Source organism: Nerophis lumbriciformis, linkage group LG10 (assembly GCF_033978685.3).
Source record: "Nerophis lumbriciformis linkage group LG10, RoL_Nlum_v2.1, whole genome shotgun sequence".
Classification (NCBI taxonomy): Eukaryota; Metazoa; Chordata; class Actinopteri; order Syngnathiformes; family Syngnathidae; genus Nerophis; species Nerophis lumbriciformis.
In genome coordinates this window covers 29,675,692-29,699,915 of record NC_084557.2, presented here as the reverse complement: position 1 = coordinate 29,699,915, position 24,224 = coordinate 29,675,692, and the positions used below count along the sequence as shown (strand labels likewise).

The 24,224-nt window shown below is 38.8% G+C and overlaps 1 long non-coding RNA gene across 2 annotated transcripts in view; it reads right to left on the bottom strand.

Annotated features, from left to right (window-relative positions):
- LOC133612120 (uncharacterized) overlaps positions 1 to 24,224 on the bottom strand; it is a 57,726-nt gene that overhangs the window by 22,955 nt on the left and 10,547 nt on the right. The window lies entirely within an intron of this gene.

The window sequence follows — 24,224 nt, the reverse complement described above, 5'->3', positions numbered from 1 at the left end:
TTGTAAAGCACCAGTTCCATTGGCAGCAAAACAGGCCCAGAGCATAATACTACCACCACCATGCTTGACGGTAGCCATGGTGCTCCTGGGATTAAAGGCCTCACCTTCGCTCCTCCAAACATATTACTGGGTGATGTGGCCAAACAGGTCAATTTTTGTTTCATCTGACATCACATGGACAAAGATAAGACCTTCTGGAGGAAATATCTGTGGTTGTAAATATAACATATATGCTATATTTTATATTGTTTCTATGGTACATTTTCAGTCTACTTTATACCTTTTGTATTCGCCGTCTTTTTGTGCCCTCGTGTGCACGATCCTTTCCATCCTTCGTAACTGAGCTACTGTGTGGAACAATTTTCTTTGTGGATCAATAAAGTTTGTCTAAGTCTAAGTTGATCACAATGGACATATGTAAACTGAAGAAGATAACTGCTTTTATTAATTATAAATTGGAGAAATGTACTTCATACTGGGAAAACGGGGTAAATTATGTCACGCCCCATAAGGCTGATTTAAATTTCTCCAATTAGTGATATCTCTATCTGTATTTAAAAAAACCCAAAACATTTACTATCTGTTTATATTATTTTATTTTTGATTATTATTATCATCATCATTATTATTATTATTATTATTATTATTATTATTATTAATGTATTATTATTATTATTTCTTTTTTCTTTATTTAATTGATTTTTCTGTAAATATTCTTTCGTTTTCTTGCTGTTTTTTTCTTTTGGGGGGAGACACTGTTGGGATATAAACAAAAAAAAAAAGTAGACATTTAGGGCAGACAACAGATAGATGATGTGTGTAAATATGATGTAATGGATAGGAATGTCTGATGCTGGATGTCAATAAAAATTAAAGGGAAAAAAAAAAAAAAAGTCTACGTTAATCGTCACCTGGCAGCAAGGATGATCAAATACCTCATCGAGAGGACGCAGTACGTGAGTATAAAGGAGTGGAGGCTTTTGTGGTCAAGAAAGGCAGCAATGAATCTAACAGTATCCATAGAGTGCATGTGTAGTAAGTAGGCAGATAACTTACTAATGAAAATACTAACGATCAGGCATTACACTAAGCTCATGTGTTCATTACATGTAATTACATGTTATCCTAATCATTTGGGCAATTTTCCTAATGTCTAAAACCTTTGGGGAGTTAAGGCCTTCAGTAGGAAATGTGTGAGTAATGCAACCAGGCAACATTATGTGTTTATTATACGACAACCAGTGGTGTAAAGGTCATACAGAAGTACCCCAAAAACTGACACAAACACACCTGCAGTACAGTACAAACAATACAGTGATGGGTTTTTACATGCATTCATTTCACCAGCCCTAATGACTGCTAAATGACATGTTATGCAAAATAGTCATCATTATGAGGCCAGACATCGTATGAAAATATATATGAAATACACCTCGGGCCATATATTAATAGCATTTGTGTGGAACTTCTGGGGTGTATGCCGTCTTCCTACATGCCATTCTACGCCTCACTATCTCCTCACACCCTCCGCTCTCTAGCTCTCTGGCTATAGATAATTCATCAGTGTTTCTCATAGCTCCTGCCTTCCTGCCTACTGTGATTTCCACAGGGACCCTTTCAGGGACCATTCCCACCCCAACCGGGAATTAGAGCCATGGCTACAGAGGGAAATTAGTCACAGTCAACTTTATCCTACCCTATAAAGAGACACACACACACGCAAACACACACTGTGCTTTTGTTTCCTGCACACTTTACACACACATAATTGTTATTGTTTTATTCTTGACCAAGCATAAATACAAAATCATTCGATCAGCGGGAGGCTTGTACTGTAGCTGTATCTTTTTTATTTTTTTTATCGAATGTCTAAGGACGTGCTTTTTGTACATTTATATGGATGAAGGACAGTTGTATAGACAAGCGGTAGAACATGGATAGATGGACGGATGGATGTTACAATGAAGATGATATTTGTATGAACTACAATGGAGAATAATAATGACATATAATGCAAATAAGTCAAATTAAGAGTCGGGAAACACATCAAGCAAAAATGAGTAAGTGATGATGAAGAGAGAGGGATGGTTTTAAAATTCAACAAGCCTATCTGTGTGTGTGTGTGTGTGTCAGCATGTGTGCGCGTGTGTGAGTATTGAACTGCGATCGAGTGGTTCCCTGAGTGCACCATAGGAGAGCTACGATGCACCATGGAATGTCACTGCACACACTTTCTGATTCTGAACATACAGTAGTGTACCGTTGGAATGGTTGTGTATTTGTGTGTGTGTGTGCGTGTGTGTGTGTGTGTGAGAGGTATATGTCTCACAACAATACAGTGCAATAGGAGGGCGTGTCTACTAGGTTACATTTGTATCCATAAAAAAAGGCTCTTTTGTAGCGTTCACTAACCCCATCAGCATTTAATAACAATGATGAAGTGAGATATTAATCATGGGAAGTTATCACATGCAAGCATCAATTTGCCATCTCTGCCAATGTTTGATAGACTTGTAAATTAAGTGGATAATTCAAGAAGAATATTTGAATTCAAAGTTTAGAGCAACCATCACCTAATGCCAACCTCGGTCCGTACCCGTACCATGTGACTGCCCTTTCCGCACACACAAGTCTGACATCGTTTTGTGTTTCCTATGTTCTGTCTTTATTTCCTGTTTTGCGCTCTTATTTTCATTCCACTTCCTGTTGTGGTTCCGCTACTCTGCTTTTGAGCACCACCTCGCTCACCTGTCTCTAATTGCACCTGTTCCGGGTTGCCAATCAGGTGTCTTTCAGACAGGGCTGGATTATTGCTTTGCTTACCACTCATGGTTAGAGATCGTTTATACTTTGTTCCTAACATGCACAGCTTTCCCTGTGCTTTCTTGTGCACTTCCCTGCTGCACTACTGGTTTGTAAATAAATATAGTTTTACCTGCACACTTCATGTCAAAACTACCACGATCATGCGAGTCTGTGAAAGAATAATCCGGCCAGCGAGTGACCTTGCGGCGATGCATACTGAGGATCAGCATCTACTCTTCATATTCATGAAGACAAACATGCTAAATGAATCATGCTTCTTATTTTGCTCACTTAGAGGTGAACTGCACTTTTTGGGGGGAATTTTGCCTATCGTTCTCATTAATCATGAAAGAAAGGATCTCATGGTTAGAGATTGTTTTTACTTTGTTCCTAACATGCACAGCTTTCCCTGTGCTTTCTTGTGCACTTCCCTGCTGCACTACTGGTTTGTAAATAAATATACTTTTACCTGCACGCTTACTGTCTCTTTATCTCAGGGTCAAAACTACCACGGTCATGCGAGTCTGTGAAAGAATAATCCGGCCAACGAGTGACCTCGCGGCAATGCATACTGAGGATCAGCATCTAGTCTACATATTCATGAAGACAAACACGCTAAATGGATTATGCTCCTTATTTTGCGGATTTAAAGGGGAACTGCACTTTTTGGGGGAATTTTGTCTATCAATCTCATTAATTATGAAAAAAAATGACGATGGATGTATGTATATATATATATATATATATATATATATATGTATGTGTGGGAAAAAAAATCACAAGACTACTTCATCTCTACAGGCCTGTTTCATGAGGGGTTCCCTCAATCATCTCCTGATGATTGAGGGAACCCCTCATGAAACAGGCCTGTAGCGATGAAGTAGTCTTGTGATTTTTTTTCCCACACATACATATATTGCGCTCTACCACGGTATCGAGCACTATTTTTTGGATAACCTTATTAAAACATATATATATATATATATATATATATATATATATATATATATATATATATATATATATATATATATATATATATATATATATACGGTATATATATATATATATATATATATATTTTTTTTTTCACAATCTAAATATTAAATAGATCCGATCACAAGTTTGCTTACAGTGGCCTAAAAAGCACTTTAAAAAATCATCCAAACACCTTCATTAAGGTTTTATATACATGATATAAGTATATATGTAATGTAGTATCAGGCACATGGTGGTAACATACACCCATCCATCCATCCATTTTCTACCGATTGTCCCTTTTGGGGTCGCGGGTGGGTGTGAGGTGGGGGGTTGCTGGAGCCTATCTCAGCTGCATTCGGGCGGAAGGCGGCGTACACCCTGGACAAGTCGCCACCTCATCACGAGGCCAACACAGATAGACAGACAACATTCACACTCACATACTAGGGCCAATGTAGTGTTGTCAATCAACCTATCCCCAGGTGCATGTCTTTGGAGGTGGGAGGAAGCCGGAGTACCCGGAGGGAACCCACGCAGTCACGGGGAGAACATGCAAACTCCACACAGAAAGATCCCGAGCCCAGGATTGAACCCAGGATCTTCGTATTGTGAGGCACATGCACTAACCCCTGTTTCACCATGCTACTGTGTATTTTGATCATTTTAAGCATACGCGGCGCATTAATTAAAAAAATGCATCACAACGTTTGATTTTTTTTTTCTCATCACTGATTATTACTGCACTTCACTGCAGATTTCATGAGAGCCAACAAACATAATGAAACATCACTTACAGTGCAACGTCTGCTGTCATTAGGTTGACGACTGCTAGGATGCTCATATTCCCATTTAGATGAAGAATGACAAACAACTTTTTGTGTCATTCTCGCCATTTCCGGGTCCTAATTGGCTGTCAAAGTGTACCAACTTGTCGGGATACATATTCAGACTTCCTCTGTCCAGGTGAGATGCATGTTTTGTGATTTACAATAAACTTCCAGGGAGAAAAGAAGCGAGGAAACACCTCACTGGTCGATCATGTCGAATTGTACACAGGCTTGTGATTCATGGCACCGCTATAAATAGTTTTTTCTGCGTTAGCGCTCATAATAACAATATAACTAATACTTGGTTAATATTCAAATCATGAAATATAAATGGGGTATTGTTGGTGGTTTTTGAATGTTTATTTATTGGATTTTATAGACAAAATAGTGGAGATCTTATTGGCTCTGCTGTAAGCAAACTTTTATTTACGTTTATTTATTATTCAAAATGCTTTTTTTAAAAAAAATCCATCCGTTATGTCTTTCATAATGATTGTGAACGATAATCAAAATTTAAAAAAAAGTGAAGTTCCACTTTAAGAGACACAGTTCTCTGCACACAAGTTTAGTTGATCACTTTTGTGTACGCTATCAAGTTTGCATGTTTTAATACACGCAAATCTTTAGTAGATCAGGCCCTTAGTTCATAAATTAATGAGCGGAAAGCAGCGGGACCACAAACTGGAACTTATATCTTGGAGGAATGGATGAAGAAAAACGTATTATGAATGTCAAGCTTAGTTTTCCGACAAGACCAAAAGTATTTATTTCTACCGTTGCCGTGAGTTGAGTTATCACCGGAATAAATGGAGCCACTTTTTAGATGTTTGCTGTTAGCTGGTGCAGGGAGCACTTCTCCTAATAAACAAAAGCAGATAACTCTGAAACTACACAACCGAAATACATTCAACAGCAATTGCCAAATGGGTCGCAACAGCTTAAACTTTGCGACCGAATCATATTGTGGAAGACAAAGGGCTGCTGGAAATAGTTGCATGCTTTAACTGAGGAGGCACTTCGCTAACGCGGTTACACACTCAGCTGAGCTGAAGACAGCACTAACGCTCAGAAGGTAATTTTTTTTATTGTCATTAAAAGTAGGTTTGTTTCCAAAGTGAGTTTATGTCACAAGTAGTAAGAATGAGTGAGACAGTATGTTTGTGTGGGTGTGAACTTCTACCTATTTGCGATTAATTGCAATTAATTAATAATTAACAGACACAATTGTTAATTGTCATTAAAAATTGTTAATTGTCATTAAAAATTCTAATTGTTTGAAAGCATTAATAATAACCCGTGTGGAGTTGGCCTCCCTACTGTGTCATGTGCTACGTTTGCACTGTAAACATTTTCGTTTGTGCCGTTTTTAAGTTATTCTGAAATACATTTTCTGACTAGTGATGTCGTCCATCATGCAGCACAAACCAGCACAAATTTAGCACAAACTATTGGAACACATTTTGGGAGGTTTGGACAAATCATAAAACGTTAAACACTTAAAAACTATAAATGTCAGACAAAACATTTTTGCAGGACCAACAAATGGGACATGTTTGGGGAGATTTTGACAAGGTTGGGAGGGCTGGTTATGAATCATAAAAGTTAAAAAACATGAGAACCATAAACCGTTCCTAACATAAAAACTATAATATAATAATTAGACAAAAATGAATGGCACACTTTGGGGAGATTTTGAAAAGATGGAGGCGGGGAGCTAGTCATGAATAATAACCATGAATTACCATGAATTGATTAACGTGGAACCCGACTTAAACAAGTTGAAAAACTTATTGGGGTGTTACCATTTAGTGGTCAATTGTACGGAATATGTACTGTACTGTGCAATCTACTAATAAAAGTTTCAATCAATCAATCAAAAACATGTTAACTACACCTTAATAACACAACAACTATAAAACTTTAATAACAAAAACTATAATACTTAGACACATTTTTTTAAACAAACAAAACTGGGGGTGCTGGTTATGAATATTAAAAATCTAAAAATATAAAGACTACAATAGTTAGACAAACAAATTTTGCAGGACAAACCAGTGCAATTGTAGCACAAACGATTGGGACAAGTTTGGGGAGATTTTGACAAGGTGGAGGAGCCAACTTTACACAGGTGTAATAATATGTTAAAAATATTATAATGCTTTCAGACTGTTTTAGACGGTGATCGCAACGGCAGATAGTAGACACTGAGGTTGTTCCGATACCAATATTTTAGTACCGGTACCAAAAGTATTTCGATACTTTTCGGTACTTTTCTAAATAAGGGGGCTCACAAAAAATGGCATTATTGGTTTTATTTTAAGGTACTTAGGGAACATTAAACATGTTTCTTATGCTTATTTTCTGTTTTAACATGTTCTATCTACACTTCTGTTAAAATGTAATAATCACTTATTCTTCTGTTGTTTGATATTTTACATTAGTTTTGGATGATACCACAAATTTAGGTATCGATCCGATACCAAGTAGTTACAGGATCATACATTGGTCATATTCAAAGTCCTCTCATGTCCAGGGACACATTTACGGAGTTTATAACCATAATATGAATTTTTAAAAAAGGAAAAAAGATTTTGTGACGATAAAAAATATTGATGTAATCATAGTAGTATTGACTAGATACACTCCTGTACTTGGTATCATTACAGTGGATGTTAGGTGTAGATTCACCCATGGCATTTGTTTACATTCAGGCACGCTAGTTTGCTGTTAGCGGTGACGCTGGTGAGCTATCGTATCCTCCTACGGTGTGGAGTGAAGCAAGTTTAGCTATTCCTCGTCCTGCAGGGATGATACTTGTACGAAACTTACTTTATTTGTCGCCATGGAGGCCACGATTAGTGATTTAGAAGTAGCTAAAACACTGCCGACTGCGGATGGATGTTCGCTGCTAGCTAGCTCGCCATGTCTTAAAGCACCTCTTCCTGAGGGCGTTTCAGTGTTATAACCAGTGTTGGGTTAGTTACTGAAAACCAGTAACTAGTTACAGTTACTAGTTACTTTATTTCAAAAGTAACTCAGTTACTAACTCAGTTACTTACACCAAAAAGTAATGCGTTACTGTGAAAAGTAACTATTCAGTTACTTCTTCTACTTTTTGTTTTTAAAGCTCCCATTAATGCCCTTTTAGCCTTCATTTCAGTACTGTTATTGCACTGGAGAATAATACAATCTGTTGATCAACTTGACATGCATTTGCATCACTGAACTCTGCTAAGCAATGTGGTCTACATACAACACACAAAGACAAAGATATATTTCAAAGGGCCAATTTATTTCAGGCCAGAACAAATTGACAAAACTATTTTAAATAGCTGCAACATAACATACATAAGTAACAAACAGCATAATAACACTAACACTAACACTAACACTAACACTAACCACGTTAAACCCAGATTCCAAACTAACAAAGGTCTTAACTCATTGTCTTTCTATGCCACTTCAATATGGAATCCACTCCCAACAGGTGTAAAATAAAGGGCATCTATATCCTCCTTCAAAACCGCACTAAACGAACATCTCCAGGCAACTACAACCTTAAACTAACACCCTCCCTTCCACATAATACCTCTTCGGATTGTAAATAATCAAATGTAGACATTTGTTCTTATACTTTCTGATCTCTCTCTCTGTGTCCACTACTTGCTATACATATCCTACCAAGTCAGCCCTACACTGTTTCAATTTCCATTTCTCTGATGATGCAATTGTTGATGCTGATTGTTGATGACAGAAGTGTTGATACCAACCACACCTAACACCCCCCCCCTGTACCCCCCGTCCTCCATATCCCACACCCCGGATTGTAAATAATTCAATGTATATACCCTGATGATTATCTTGTGTGATGACTGTATTATGATGTTAGTATATATTTGATAGTATATATCTGTATCATGAATCAGTGGACCCCGACTTAAGCAAGTTGAAAAACTTACTGGGGTGTTACCATTTAGTGGTCAATTGTACGGAATATGTACTGTACTGTGCAACATACTAATAAAAGTTTCAATCAATCAATCAATCAACAACATAGCTGTAAACCTGGCTTCACCTAAGGAAGGCACACGTGACATACACAAAGCCTAACCAGGCAGATTTGAATTGTTGTTTTGGGCAGTAGACGGGATCTTTGATCCAAGACACAACTTACATTTAACTAAATTGTGCTCGACAAAAGAAAAGAAGTGAGAATATCTCATACTTGCCTCTCCCCGGGACAACCATTCTCCCAAATTTCTCCCGATTTCCAGCCGGACTTAAGGCACGCCCCTCCAGGTCCGTGCGGACCTGAGTGAGGACAGCCTGCCGTCACGTCCGCTTGGCCAACCAAAAAGTAACCACAGAACACTATACCGTATAGTCGTATAGTGTTCTGTGGTTACTTTTTTGTTGGCCAACGGTTTACATTGTATTGGCTCGGGATCTTTCTGTGTGGAGTTTGCATGTCCTCCCCGTGAGTATGTGGGTTCCCTCCGGGTATTCCGGCTTCCTCCCACCTCCAAAGACATGCACCTGGGGATAGGTTGATTGGCAACACTAAATTGGCCCTAGTGTGTGAATGTGAGTGTGAATGTTGTCTGTCTATCTGTGTTGGCCCTGCGATGAGGTGGCGACTTGTCCAGGGTGTACCCCGCCTTCCACCCGATTGTAGCCATACTTAACAACCCTCCCGGATTTTCCGGGAGACTCCCGAAATTCAGCGCCTCTCCTGAAAACCTCCCGGGACAAATTTTCTCCCGAAAATCTCCCGAAATTCAGGCACACAATATAAAGAGCGTACCTGCCCAATCATGTTATAACTGTAGAATGATCGAGGGCGAGTTCTTGGTTTCTTATGTGGGTTTATTGTTAGGCAGTTTCATTAACGTCCTCCCAGCGTGGCAACAACACACAACAACAGCAGTCACGTTTTGTCTACCGTAAAGCAGTTCGTCTGCCGTAAACAGCAATGTTGTGACACTCTTAAACAGTACAATACTGCCATCTAGTGCATTTGATGAAAGCACTTTTTGCGTGCCACACAGCAATGCATCATCAGTGAGGGTGTTCAGCATGGTTAGAAAAATAGTGACAAATAGAACAAGGATGGACAATTCAACCCTTAACTCAACAATGAGTAGATGAGTGTTATGTGTGTGTATATGTGTAAATAAATGAACACTGAAATTCAAGTATTTCTTTTATTTATATATATATATATATATATATATATATATATATATATGAAATACTTGACTTAGTATTTCTTATATATATATATATATATATATATATATATATATATATATATACCTGTATATATATATATATACATATATGAAATACTTGACTTGGTGAATCCTAGCTGTAAATATACTCCTTCCCTCTTAACCACGCCCCCAACCACGCCCCCGCCCCGCCCCTCTCCTCCTGAAATCGGAGGTCTCAAGGTTGGCAAGTATGATTGTAGCTGAGATAGGCTCCAGCACCACCCGCGACCCCGAAGGGAATAAGCGGTATAAAATGGATGGATGGATGGATGGATGCTTTATTACTATACATTATTTTGATCATGTTTACTTTCGACGAGTACCTTTTTAAAAGCGCTATATAAATAAAAATGTATCAATATTATTATTATTACTATTATTAGATAAGTGAATGCGAAGTGAATGAGGACCATGGCTTGCTCGGGAGTAAAAATTAAAAAAAATAATGTAGAAAACCGAACATTTAAGTGAATGAATGGACTAATAATTTATTCTTCCAGAATCCAATTCCAAACTGCTTTGTCTAATATGTTTTGAAACTGTAGCAGTGATTGAAAGCAGGAATGCAAATATAAACTGGTCAGTATGATGTCATTTAAGGCAAGATACGGTTTGGACTTTTGATGTGAGAACATTTTCATAAACAGATCTCTATTCAATTCAAATTGAGTTAAGAGCAACCTTTGAAATCCCTTTGAAGTGCATATATAAACTTTACTGATATTCATTTTGTCATCTCACTGTCAGAAATCATCTCTATTTTAGCAGTATTTGACAGACACTCTGTCTCATATGTTTGTGTCTTGAAGCATTTCCTGTGGAAATACACATGAGTAAGAGCAAGCATCTTATCATGCAGTCTTTACTTAGTCCTAAGGTTGGCCACCTAATTTTGCCACCCAAGTTGCTTGGGCCTGTTTTAATTTTTACCCAAACTTACGAGTATTTTAAACCACGGTATGTTGCTTGGCTTTTTGTTGCGAGGATAATTTGAGTCACAAGCCTCCTTGGGGATGCTGTGTTTGATGTGTTTTAGTTTGTTCTGTCCAGTCCTAAATCAACAAAGTGGACAGAACAACCAATAATGAAACATTACATTTGGTACACAGTCAAACATATAGCTGCTGTCAACTCTGACCTTACTGTTCCGTCGCTGTTCCGTCCGTGTGCACCATGAACAACAATTTTCAGGTTCCTATTGTTACACGATAAAGAAACCGCTTGGTCATAGTAGACACCTACAAGGTAAATGATATATGATATGATTACAATATTTCATAAAACCACTGTAGTTGTTTGAAGTTAGTACATACTAGGGTTGTACTGTATACAGGAATATTAGGATAGTACCGCGATACTAATGAATCATATTCGGTAGTATACCGCCTCTAAAAAGTACTGGTCCCCCACCCCCTTGCCGTCGTGTCATTGCCGGTTTACGAGCAGACGAGCATGTTCGGCAGCGCACAATCACGGAGTACTTACAAGCAGACACAGCGTGCAGACAGAAAAGGGAGAACGGACGCATTTTGGCTTAAAAACTAACGATAAAGGTGAAGTTATAACACTGAAACACCCTCAGGAAGAGGTGCTTTAAAACATGGCTAGCTAGCTAGCGGCTAAAGTCCATCCGCAGTATGCAGTGTTGTAGCTACTTCTAAATCACTAATCCTTGTCTCCATGGCGACAAATAAAGTACGTTTCTTACAAGTATCATCCCTGCAGGACGAGGAATAGCTAAACATGCTTCACTACACACCGTAGCTCACCGGCATGAAAATGTAAACAAACGTCATTAGTGGATCTACACCTAACATCCACTGTAATGATACCAAGTACAATAGCGTATTCAGCATCGATATTTTTTGGCGTCACAACATCTTCTTTCGTTTAAAAAAAAATGTATATTATGTTTATAAACTCAGGAAATATGTCCCTGGACACATGAGGACTTTGAATATGACCAATGTATGATCCTGTAACTACTTGGTATCGGATCGATACCCAAATTTGTGGTATCATCCAAAACTAATGTAAAGTATCAAACAATAGAAGAATAAGTGATTATTACCTTTTAACAGAAGTGTAGATATGAAATGTTAAAAGAGAAAGTAAGCAGATATTAACAGTAAATGAACAAATAGATTAATAATTCATTTTCTACCACTTTCCCTTAATTATGACAAAATAATCGAATGTAAAATGACACATGTTACTGCATATGTCAGCAGACTAAATTAGGAGCCTTTGTTTGTTTACTTACTACTAAAAGACAAGTTGTCTTGTATATTCACTTTTTTATTTAAGGACAAACTTGCAATAAGAAACATATGTTTAATGTACCGTACCAACATATTGGTATCGGGACAACACTAGTACATACTATGGTAATGTTTTTCAAACAATATTTCTTATCTAAAAGTTAGTTTTTTTTTGTTTTTTTTAAGGCATGTTACACGTTAAGCTTGTGCTGTTTTGTTAGGGCTAAAAAGCCATGAAACAGACGTTTTATTAACGTTTTTTTCCCTTTTTTTCCTACATTTCACTTAAATGATAAATGATAAATGGGTTGTACTTGTATAGCGCTTTTCTACCTTCAAGGTACTCAAAGCGCTTTGACACTACTTCCACATTTACCCATTCACACACACATTCACACACTGATGGAGGGAGCTGCCATGCAAGGCGCTAACCAGCACCCATCAGGAGCAAGGGTGAAGTGTCTTGCTCAGGACACAACGGACATGACGAGGTTGGTACTAGGTGGGGATTTAACCAGGGACCCTCGGGTCGCGCACGGCCATTCTTACACTGCGCCACGCCGTCCCTCTTCCGAGTGAAATACGTTTGAGGACAAATACAAGTGACTAAAGCAGTGTGTCTGCATTGTTCAGTGACAATGGAGAACTTAGGTACAAGCTGGAACTATAAATGCGCATGTGTACTAGGTCGCGTTGCGCCGGCGGACGGAGGGAGCAGGGGGTCTTAAACGATGGCATTGTGTGTGTGAGGACAGGGATAAGGTTAGGTGGATATATCCTGTATAACCTTAACCGGCTTAGTGTAGAAGCAACCTAAGACTACAAGGTAAACTCAGTGGTCCATAGAATGTCAAAAAAACAAAAGGTGGTTAAATATGTACTTTTATGTTTACATTTTATTGGCTTAATATGTGCTAGAATCCATTCAACTTCTGTTCAGAATTAGCTACTTTTGCGACAGTTAACACAACTTTCTTTTCATTTATTGTGGTAGCGTCACAGCGCATTATACAGTGTTGAAGCCGAGCGTTCATTGACTTCGACGGGCGAGCATAGACTGGGTTTTTCCACTGGAGCCAAACTATACAGTCATTGTATAAATGCTCGGCTTTGTCCAGCCCACCGACGCCGAGCGTCTCTGGAAGTGTATGGAAAGTGGACTTGGCCTCAGCTGGTCTGGACGCCGAGCTTCTGCATGATGATTGGATGATCTGTCTGAGGCTGAATCCCTTTTTGAATCAACGACCTTGAAATATAAACCACTGCCAGAGCATTTTTAAAGTTTGTGGGTTCTCTCCAGGTACTTCGCCTTCCTCCCACCTCCAAAGACATGCACCTGGGGATAGGCTGAATGGCAAAACTAAAATGGCCCTAGTGTGTGAATATGAGTGTGCATGATCTGTGTGTGTGTGTGTTGCACCTGGGATTAGATAACGACTTGTCCAGGGTGTACCCTGCCTTCCTCCCGAGTGCAACTGGGATAGGCTCCCAGGACAAGCAGTAAAAAATGGAGGGATGGACGGCATTCTGTTTATCCAAGTTGATATGGAGCATCTTACAGTCCTGTAAGCGAGGTTTTCTTCATAAAGTCTAACATCTTTATATTTTTTATCTCTTGTTGGAGACTGTACTGATGTTTATAGAGTAGGTGAACATGAGCTAACTCTACTCTACTAAAATCAGCAGCCGCCACTGCATTACACCCCTAAACATTTAGGCATACCTGCCAACCTTGAGACCTCCGATTTCGGAAGGTGGTTGGGGGCGTGGTTAAGAGGGGAGGAGTATATTTACAGCTAGAATTCACCAAGTCAAGTATTTCATATATATACATATAAGAAATAATTGACTTTCAGTGAATTCTAGCTATATATATATATATATATATATATATATATATATATATATATATATATATATATATATATATATATATATAAAGAGAAATACTTGAATTTCAGTGTTCATTTATTTACACATATACACACACATAACAATCATCTACTCATTGTTGAGTTAAGGGTTGAATTGTCCATCCTTGTTCTATTCTCTGTCACTATTTTTCTAACCATGCTGAACACCCTCTCTGATGATGCATTCTGCTTCGTCTCCTTGTTGTGTGCGCAGTTGTGCACTGCACTCTCTAAAAGCCGTAGATGTTAATGTCACATATGCATGTACAGTAGATGGCAGTATTGTCCTGTTTAAGAGTGTCACAACATTGCTGTTTACGGCAGACAAACTGCTTTACGGTAGACGAAAACATGACTGCTGTAGTTGTGTGTTGTTTCCGCGCTGCGAGGACGTTAATGAAACTGCCTAACAATAAACCCACATAAGAAACCAAGACCTCGCCCTCGATCATTCTACAGTTATAACGTGATTGGGCTGGCACGCTGTTTATATTGTGGGAAAGCAGACGTGAAAACAGGCTGTCGACACGTCACTCAGGTCCGCATGAATTTCGGGAGATTTTCGGGAGAAAATTTGTCCCGGGAGGTTTTCGGGAGAGGCGCGGAATTTCGGGAGTCTCCCGGAAAATCCGGGAGGGTTGGCAAGTATGCATTTAGGGGCGTAAAAGGGTCTAAAACTAAAACCTTAAAACTTTGGAGTCTGAGTTTGGCAATGAAAGAAAAGCCAGAGATGCTCCCACTTGGAAAGAGTCTCTTTGAAGCATGGACTGCTAAGGACGTTTGGTAATGGAAAAGTGTTACGTCGGAGTCGTTCCCCCAAGATGCAGACGGAAACTCCGGAGGCAAAGTGCAGGTGAGACAATGATTTATTCTCCTAAATCATACTGGATACAAAACAAACAAAACAAGCATGCCTATAGCGCGGGAAGCTAATGGAATAGCTAACAAGAAAAGCTTAGCATGGCAAACCAAAGGCAAAGCTTAGCTCAGGAATCAAGAAGTAACACGCATAACTGTTGCATAGAGCAAATAAGACAGCCAGCCTGCGTGTGGCGAGAAACGGGAATAAGTAGCTCTCCGATTAGTGCCCAGGAGCAGGTGAGCGTCCTGAACACTAATCAGAAGCAGGTGAAACTAATCAGCACCCATAGTGATAAAAAAAAACACGAACCCAAGGGTGCTGAAAACAGAACTGAGGTAGTCAAAAACATGATCCGGGCAACGGATCATAACAGAAAACTGTGCGATTTTAAGATGAGGAGTTTTAAATATTGAATAAAAAAAATAAAGCGCCTGATTGTGTTTTTTTTTTTTATCAATATATTTCATATTTTCGAGTATACAGGCTAAAGAACAACATATGTAGAACAAAGTGTCTTTTTTGAATGAAGAGATCATCTCCACTGTCAGGTCTTGATAGAGACCACAGCTCAATTGATTAGAGTCAATTAGAGGAAAGGTCAGGTCACAGCTGGGGTGAAAAGGCTATCGTCATATATGGCGTAACATGGACACGTTCACTGACACAAACAAAATGTGTGCATAAAGCACACTCTTTTTGGCCAGTTCAAAACAAGCAAACGGACAACATTGCTGACCTGATTGGTGTTGTGAACGCTGTACTCTGAAATCCTCCATAAATGAATGTAGCTGGTAGATAAATGACTTATCTTAGATAGTCTTTCAGATCATCATCTGACAGAAAGTCTGCGCCTGCAACACATACAACTGCATTGAACTACATGTACCGTATAGCCACTTGTTTGGTTGCTCAAGGTCTGGAACTCTTCAACACACACGTACACACTCATACACTATTTCCTCCTTTTCCCCTTTCTCTGCACTGAAACCCACTCATTAGTATAACCTTCATTCGCTTTCTGTTCTTTCCCCCGTGTTCACTCCTCTTTTGCATACAGTATCTTCATAATCTGTCCTTCAAATTTAAATTTTCCTGCAGAATGTTTTTTTTTTCTTCTTCTTCTTTGCTTCTTTTGTATGTGTCCGTTCTCCCACTGTGCTTTCTTTACCCATTTATCTTCCCTTACTGGATTTCACTTTATGAAATGTGAATCTTTTCAGAAAAACCTGCGGAGTATCACCATTACTTTTTCTATCACGTATATAACTTAAACGTTGTTTGAACTTTGAAAAAGTCACAAGAACAATGGTGCTTTGTTTTTTGTTTTTTATAGTGCGTGTCCATACAGGATGTGTGTATCTAATTTATAATGTATGTATAATTCATTAATGAAATCACATCATTATCAGCAGGCTCGAGGGCTGCAAAGGTTAGTCAACATGATCGATTACAACAATTAATTGACAAAGATTTGTAATTGTCAGAGACAGTCAGAAAGCGGCTTGAAAACGGTCTGTAAAACATAATGCAAAATTTTGACTAAAACAACCACCATTACACGTTATGTAGACCAGTGTTTTTCAACCACTGTGCCCCGGGAAAACTAGTGTGCCGTGAGATATTGTCTGGTGTGCCGTGGGAAATTTTGCAACTTCACCTAATTGGTCCAAAACATATTTTTTGCAAATCAATAATTATAATCTGCAAATAATGTGCCATTGTCAAGGTGTCTGTGCTGTATAGAGCTCGGCAGGTTTACCAGGTAGAAGTCGGAATGTGTCGAGAATGGTTTGTCACGATCCCAATATGCAGAGCACAGCGGGAGACGGTGTGCAGATAAAATGGTATGTAAACATTCAACCAAAAATGAACAAAAGGGAAAGGAAAAGGCACTGAAGCATAGGGATGGCTATGCAAAACGAAAGTAAAACTGAACTTGCTACAAAGTAAACGAAAACAGAATGCTGGACGACAGCAAAGACTTACAGCGAGTGGAGCAGAGATGGCGTCCACAAAGTACATCCGTACATGACATGACAATCAACAATGTCCCCACAAAGAAGGGTAGCGTACGCACAACGTAAATAGTCTTGATTGCTAACACAAAGCAGGTCAAGCAATAGCACTCAAAAGAAAGGCATGAAGCTGCTACAGGAAAACACCAACAAAACAGGAAGGAAGGGTCACCAAAATAATAGCGCAAGACGGGAACTAAAGCACTACACACAGGAAAACAACAACAAACTCAAAATAAGGCACGACAACCTGGTGGAGTTTCATTTTTTAACCTTTTCTGCTGGTGGTGTGCCTCTGTATTTTTTTTTCTTAAGGAAATGTGCCTTGGCTCAAAAAAGGTTGAAAAGCACTGATGTAGACCACAAGAAAGTGTTTTAAATGTAAACACAATCATAAAACGCCCCCTTTAAAGGGCTGAATAAAACAAATTAAACTGATGCGTTTGTGTCTGCCAGCGTTTTTTTTTTTTTTTTTTACTGACGTTTGTTTTTTCATATAGAAGAGATTTTATTACCATATATCCCATATGAAAAACATATATATTGCAATGTGCATTTTCTTGCAACTGAAACATTCCAGGGCACGCTTGCATGTAGAATATTAAGTTAAGGTTAAAGTCCCAATGATTGTCACACACACACTAGGTGTGGTGAAATTTGTCCTCTGCATTTGACCCAACCCCTTGTTCACCCCCTGGGAGGTGAGGATAGCAGTGGGCAGCAGCTGTGCCGCGCCCGGGAATCATTTTTGGTGATTTAACCCCCAATTTCAACCCTCGATGCTGAGTGCCAAGCAGGGAGGTAATGGGTCCCATTTTTATAGTCTTTGGTATGACTCGGCCGGGGTTTGAACTCACAACCTACCGATCTCAGGGCGGACACTCTAACCACTAGGCCATTAGTAGATATTGACATTGTAGTAAAGACACATAACTAAATTAGCATAGCAGCTCTGTTAGATTCAAGTATCAAATATTGTAAAGCTGGTTTGTACTTTAGTGTTCTAGTTTTGTGTTTGCATTGTTCAATTTTACCATTTACATTGTGTTGTTATGATTTAAACTTCTGTCTTGTCACGGTTCCTCTTCATAATCTTTGCTCCTAGTGCCTTCTGCCTTTCTCTTGCCACCTGTGCCGGGTTAATCTGTGCCTCGTTGTCGTTAGTCTTAGTGTGTTTGGTACCCAAGTTTTTGTGGCGTCCCTTTACATCGTCATCATGGTATGTGGTAAATGTGTGTTGTGTATCTGTAGTTATTTCAGCCCAGTCCAGATGGAGGGGCTTCATTTTGATAAGTCATGTTGGCAGGTTTACACCAGTGTTTAATTTACACAGGTGCATGCATAAAGGAACTTCAGAGCACAGATCTTAACATCACAATAACTGCAGTTTATCTTTTTATGTTAATTTTGAAGACAGTACAAATTCTGCCCTATGGTATTTGTGGCCATGAAAAGAAAAAAGAAAGAGTATTTTTTTCATACCCAAAACTGTTAAGATATTTAGCAAGCAATTTGAATGTTTATTTATTCAATACGTCATGCACTTTAAATTGACTTTTTTGCAGTGTTTATGCAATGAAGTGCTCTCATTTGGCCAGAAATACAGCAGAGGGCCGCAGCCTTCATTCCTTATAAGCATTTTGTTGAAGTTATGGCTTCAATTATTACAAAATCGTTATTTAATTTTTTAAGCTACATGAGCTTTGTGATTTTGAGGAAAAGCCCCACCATAATACCAACAGAAAATAGAGCCTATTCTATGTTGTGGATGCAACATACACAGTCAAAACCTTTCTTCCTAATCAGTCCACACAGGCCTACATTAGGACCATGAGTAGAATTGTATTTTATTATTTTATTATCAATAAAAACAATTGCACACTTATTTTCATTTATTTAAAACGATTTTTACACTTTTTAATTCAAACTTGAATTTAATTTGATGAATGTTTTGTACTAAAATGACTTCATGCAAAATAAATTGTGCAATAATATATCTTTGTAGTGCAAAATAACACATTTCTACCTGGGGTTTGTATATAGCGGTTTTCAAGACCAGCACTAAAGCTGTGCACCACAGGGGACAGTGAGAATATCTTGGTAAACTTGACAGTTTATGTTTACCAGTGATGTAGCAGCTGAAAGGGCTAGGAAAACGTTTACAGTAAAATTTCATATGAAGCGCCCTGTCACATTTATTAATGAACATTTTACAACTGATCTCGGGGCCTACACACAGCGCGTGATCTGCGTCTAAGGAGGGGCGGCCCTGAGTCTGCAAGTGTTTTGTGGACTCGGAAAAGGTTTGCGATTTACAAAGATTACTGTTCAAATTATGCAATATCTCTCTCCTTTTCTTCTGTTTGGCTATCATTCAATTATTTGTATGTTCTTGTTATTTCCAAGCTTCTGTTTGTGAGGCTCGATGCTAGTCGCTTTTGTAGATAACTGATTAATTTGACCAGGAGCTTTTAGGATATAGTTCTCTTCAGCCGGAAGAAAAAGAAATGAAGGGAATTCTTGGTGTGAAACAGCATTTTTACGTATTTTTCAAGGTTGGTAAATGTTAATGTTATTTTCAAAACAACAACAAAGCATCTTGTCGTTATTGTGTGTATCAGTCTTGTACCATTCAAATGTTTAATTACATTTGCTTACGCACCTGCTATGCAAAACTTTGAGGAGTTCTGTGAATTTTTCTTCACATCATCTGCTGCTGCTTTTCTGTTTAGCGAGGCATCCGGCTGTGATGAAATATTCATTGGCCAAACCTTCCAAATAACTTAGGGCAACTCCTCATCCATGGCTTTCACCTGGTAAGAACATCTCTTTAGAAAAAGGACTTTTAGAAGTACCATGGCCAAAAGGGACTTCCAGTATTCAATCCCTCCAGGAATTTCTCATTGTTGCGGCCTAAAATGCCTGAATTTGAGGCAGGTTTCACAGATGATTTGAAAGTATTTTTTTATCAATAACATTGAACCAACTTGTGATTTTTTTTTAATGTGTTATCAATGTTTTAAGTGTCCCTTGTAACCTTGGAATGGTCATATTATGATTTTTTCCCCCACATTTAAAACACTTCCTTGTGGTCTACATAATAATGTTTTACAGAAATTCTTTAAGCTGCTTTCAAACTGTCTCTACTGTCTGTCTCTCTTATTCATGTGCCAAAACCCTCCTCTCGGCCGAGCCCCCTCGACTGTGTATCCACCCGGTCAGCCATGTTGTAGTTTTTAGTGCTTCCATATCGAGTCTACCGACAGATATACAAACCCCGTTTCCATATGAGTTGGGAAATTGTGATAGATGTAAATATAAACGGAATACGATGATTTGCAAATCCTTTTCAACCCATATTCAATTGAATGCACTACAAAGACAAGATATTTGATGTTCAAACTCATACAGCCTACTCAGTGGCCTAGTGGTTAGAGTGTCCGCCCTGAGATCGGAAGGCCGTGAGTTCAAACCCCGGCCGAGTCATACCAAAGACTATAAAAATGGGACCCATGACCTCCCTGCTTGGCACTCATCATCAAGGGTTGGAATTGGGGGTTAAATCACCAAAAATGATTCCCGGGCGCGGCCACCGCTGCTGCCCACTGCTCCCCTCACCTCCCAGGGGGTGATCAAGGGTGATGGGTCAAATGCAGAGAATAATTTCGCCACACCTAGTGTGTGTGTGACAATCATTGGTACTTTAACTTAACTTTAACTTTATAAACTTTTTTTTTTGTTTTGCAAATAATAATTAACTTAGAATTTCATGGCTGCAACACATGCCAAAGTAGTTGGGAAAGAGCATGTTCACCACTGTGTTACATGGCCTTTACTTTTAACAACACTCAGTAAACGTCATTTGGGAACTGAGGAGACAGATTTTTTAAGCTTCTCAGGTGGAATTCTTTCCCATTCTTGCTTAATGTACAGCTTAAGTTGTTCAACAGTCCGGGGGTCTCCGTTGTGGTATTTTAGGCTTCATAATGCGCTACACATTTTCAATGGGAGACAGGTCTGGACTACAGGCAGGCTAGTCTAGTACACGCACTCTTTTACCATGAAGCCACGTTGATATAACACGTGGCTTGGCATTGTCTGCTGAAATAAGCAAGGGCGTCCATGGTAACATTGCTTGGATGGTAACATATGTTGCTCCAAAACCTGTATGTACCTTTCAGCATTAATGGCGCCTTCACAGATGTGTAAGTTACCCATGTCTTGGGCACTAACACACCCCCATACCATCACAGATGCTGGCTTTTCAACTTTGCGCCTATAACAATCCGGATGGTTCTTTTCCTCTTTGGTCCGGAGGACACGACGTCCACAGTTTCCAAAAACAATTTGAAATGTGGACTCGTCAGACCACAGAACACTTTTCCACTTTGCATCAGTCCATCTTAGATGAGCTCAGGCCCAGCGAAGCCGACAGCGTTTCTGGGTGTTGTTGATAAACTGTTTTCGCCTTGCATAGGAGAGTTTTAACTTGCACTTACAGATGTAGCGACCAACTGTAGTTACTGACAGTGGGTTTCTGAAGTGTTCCTGAGCCCAGGTGGTGATATCCTTTACACACTGATGTTGCTTGTTGATGCAGTACAGCCTGAGGGATCGAAGGTCACGGGCTTAGCTGCTTACGTGCAGTGATTTCTCCAGATTCTCTGAACCCTTTGATGATATTACGGATCGTAGATGGTGAAATCCCTAAATTCCTTGCAATAGCTGGTTGAGAAAGGTTTTTCTTAAACTGTTCAACAATTTGCTCACGCATTTGTTGACAAAGTGGTGACCCTTGCCCCATTCTTGTTTGTAAAAGGCTGAGCATTTCATGGAATCTACTTTAATACCCAATCATAGCACCCACCTGTTCTCAATTTGCCTGTTCACCTGAGGGATGTTCCAAATAAGTGTTTGATGAGCATTCCTCAACTTTATCAGTATTTATTGCCACCTTTCCCAACTTCTTTGTCACGTGTTGCTGGCATCAAATTCTAAAGTTAATGATTATTTGCAAAAGTTTATCAGTTTGAACATCAAATATGTTGTCTTTGTAGCATATTCAACTGAATATGGGTTGAAAATGATTTGCAAATCATTGTATTCTGTTTATATTTACATCTAACACAATTTCCCAACTCATATGGAAACGGGGTTTGTAAGTTAGAACTATGCACTTCTTTCTTATTAGAAATGGCAACAGCGGATGATGCATGTGCATGTACGAGCAAGTTTGCCACACAGCGAGAGAAAAATAAGGAACTTATTGACTATAACTGAAGGCAAAATTACAGTACTTAATCGTTTCACTGTGATGAGGTGGGGACTTGTCCAGGGTGTACCCCGCCTTGCGCCCGAATGCAGCTGAGATAGGCTCCAGAACCCCCCGCGACCCCGAAAGGGACAAGCGGTACAAAATGGATGGATGGATGGAACAATCGTTTCAAATTACAAAGGCTCGTATGGAAAGGGACGAAAGTGCTTTATTATTTTCCCCGCCATGCCTCCATGGTTTGGAATAGAATCCTGGGAGTTAAGAGGGATCCCAAATACACAAAAGCAGATGCCAACAGGTAAGAAGTTGGTTTTGCATAAAATGACTCGTTTAACCTAAACAAAACACAGGATTGCAACAACAATTGGAAAACAAATACCGTATTGATCTTCCCAAAGGATTACTGAGCGTTGTTAAAAGGAAAGGCCATGTAACACAGTGGTAAAAATGCCACTGTGCCAATTTTTTTGCTGCCATTAAATTCTAAAATAATTAAATGAGTTTCTCAGTTCAAACAATAAATATCTTGTCTTTGCAGTCTATTCAATTAAATATAAGTCGACCCCAAAAGGGACAAGTGGTAGTTAATGGATAGATGGATGAAAAGGATTTTCAAATCATAGTATTCTGTTTTTATTTACGAATTACACAATGTGCCAACTGGTTTTGGGTTGTGTACAACAAGCCCTTGGTTATACTGCGTATTATACGGAAGGTATGAGGATATGCAGTAAATGTCCTTAAGTAGAATAAGCTCTTTATTTGGAGTGCTAGTCAACAAATACTTTGATAAATATAACTATATAAATACATATGATCGAGTTCTCAATAATATTTCAATCGGTCAAAACATTTGTCAAAATATTAGTTGTTATGAAAATTTGTCAACACCCCGCTTTTTGCAAAAAAATTAGCTTGAATAACTCGGGCTCCCTGCAACCCTGAACAGAATAAATAGTTTAAAAAACGGACGGAGAGTGTTCAAGCACAACAATCCAAGGTCTCAAGTATTTGCTCTTGCATTGTCACAGCATCTTACATGCTTTACAGGCTCTGTTCCGGGAAAGATGTGACTCATTTTTTGATACAACCAATGTCCTCACACAGCATTGAATTGAAAAAGTGCTCATGTCAAACATTGCTTCTCTGCACGTACCAATATTTACTGAAGTGCTTTGAAATTCTCTGACCTCCAATCGTTTAGCCAGCACCAGTTTATTCTTTTTCTATAAAGGTAGCAAAATATACAGTGGTATATACGGTCATGTCGAAGGATATCTGAAGCACAGTGAAGCCGCAAGAAGGACAGAGCAGACATTAAAGCACAACTTGACAGCAAAGCATACACTTTTTCTTTTTTGACGGCAGAATAATCTTTTGAACACGGGCTTTGGTGTGTATACAAATATAACACAAAGCAAATGCTCCTTGCTACTGTCCATAGAGAATACACATCATTTGTGTACATGCATCACTACACGTATGTTTTTATGTGTCTTCCTACTTTCATCCCAGTCAAAGTCCTTCTTTCATTAAAGATGTCACGTTAGAACGTCCGTTGCTTGAAATGAGATCAGCAGAGCTGCTTGTACAGTGAGTCGGACATGTTGCTTTAGTTACTTAAAGTAAAGGATCACCGGCTTTGGATTGCCGTTTGATCACTGCAACATTGATAGACATAGGAAGCTTTATAATGCATGCTCGACAGCATATTTAAGTCAGAGAACATCTGAGAAGAGTTATATACAGTATAATCAGCTTTAAATACAAGGATGTGTTCTGATTAATTTACACCACTATGACATATATAAACATTTCCTTCTGTAACACACAACCTTGAAAACACAAATAGTCCTTCATATAGATTGTCATCCTCTGCAGTGAGTTGAGTTTGAGTTTATTTCAAAGAGAAACAACCTTTTGAACGTATTTATCATCAGCAGTGTTGGTATTGAGCTCAGTTTGTATTTTCTGTTGTTGTGAAGCATTAACATTGGCTTATTGGATATTGA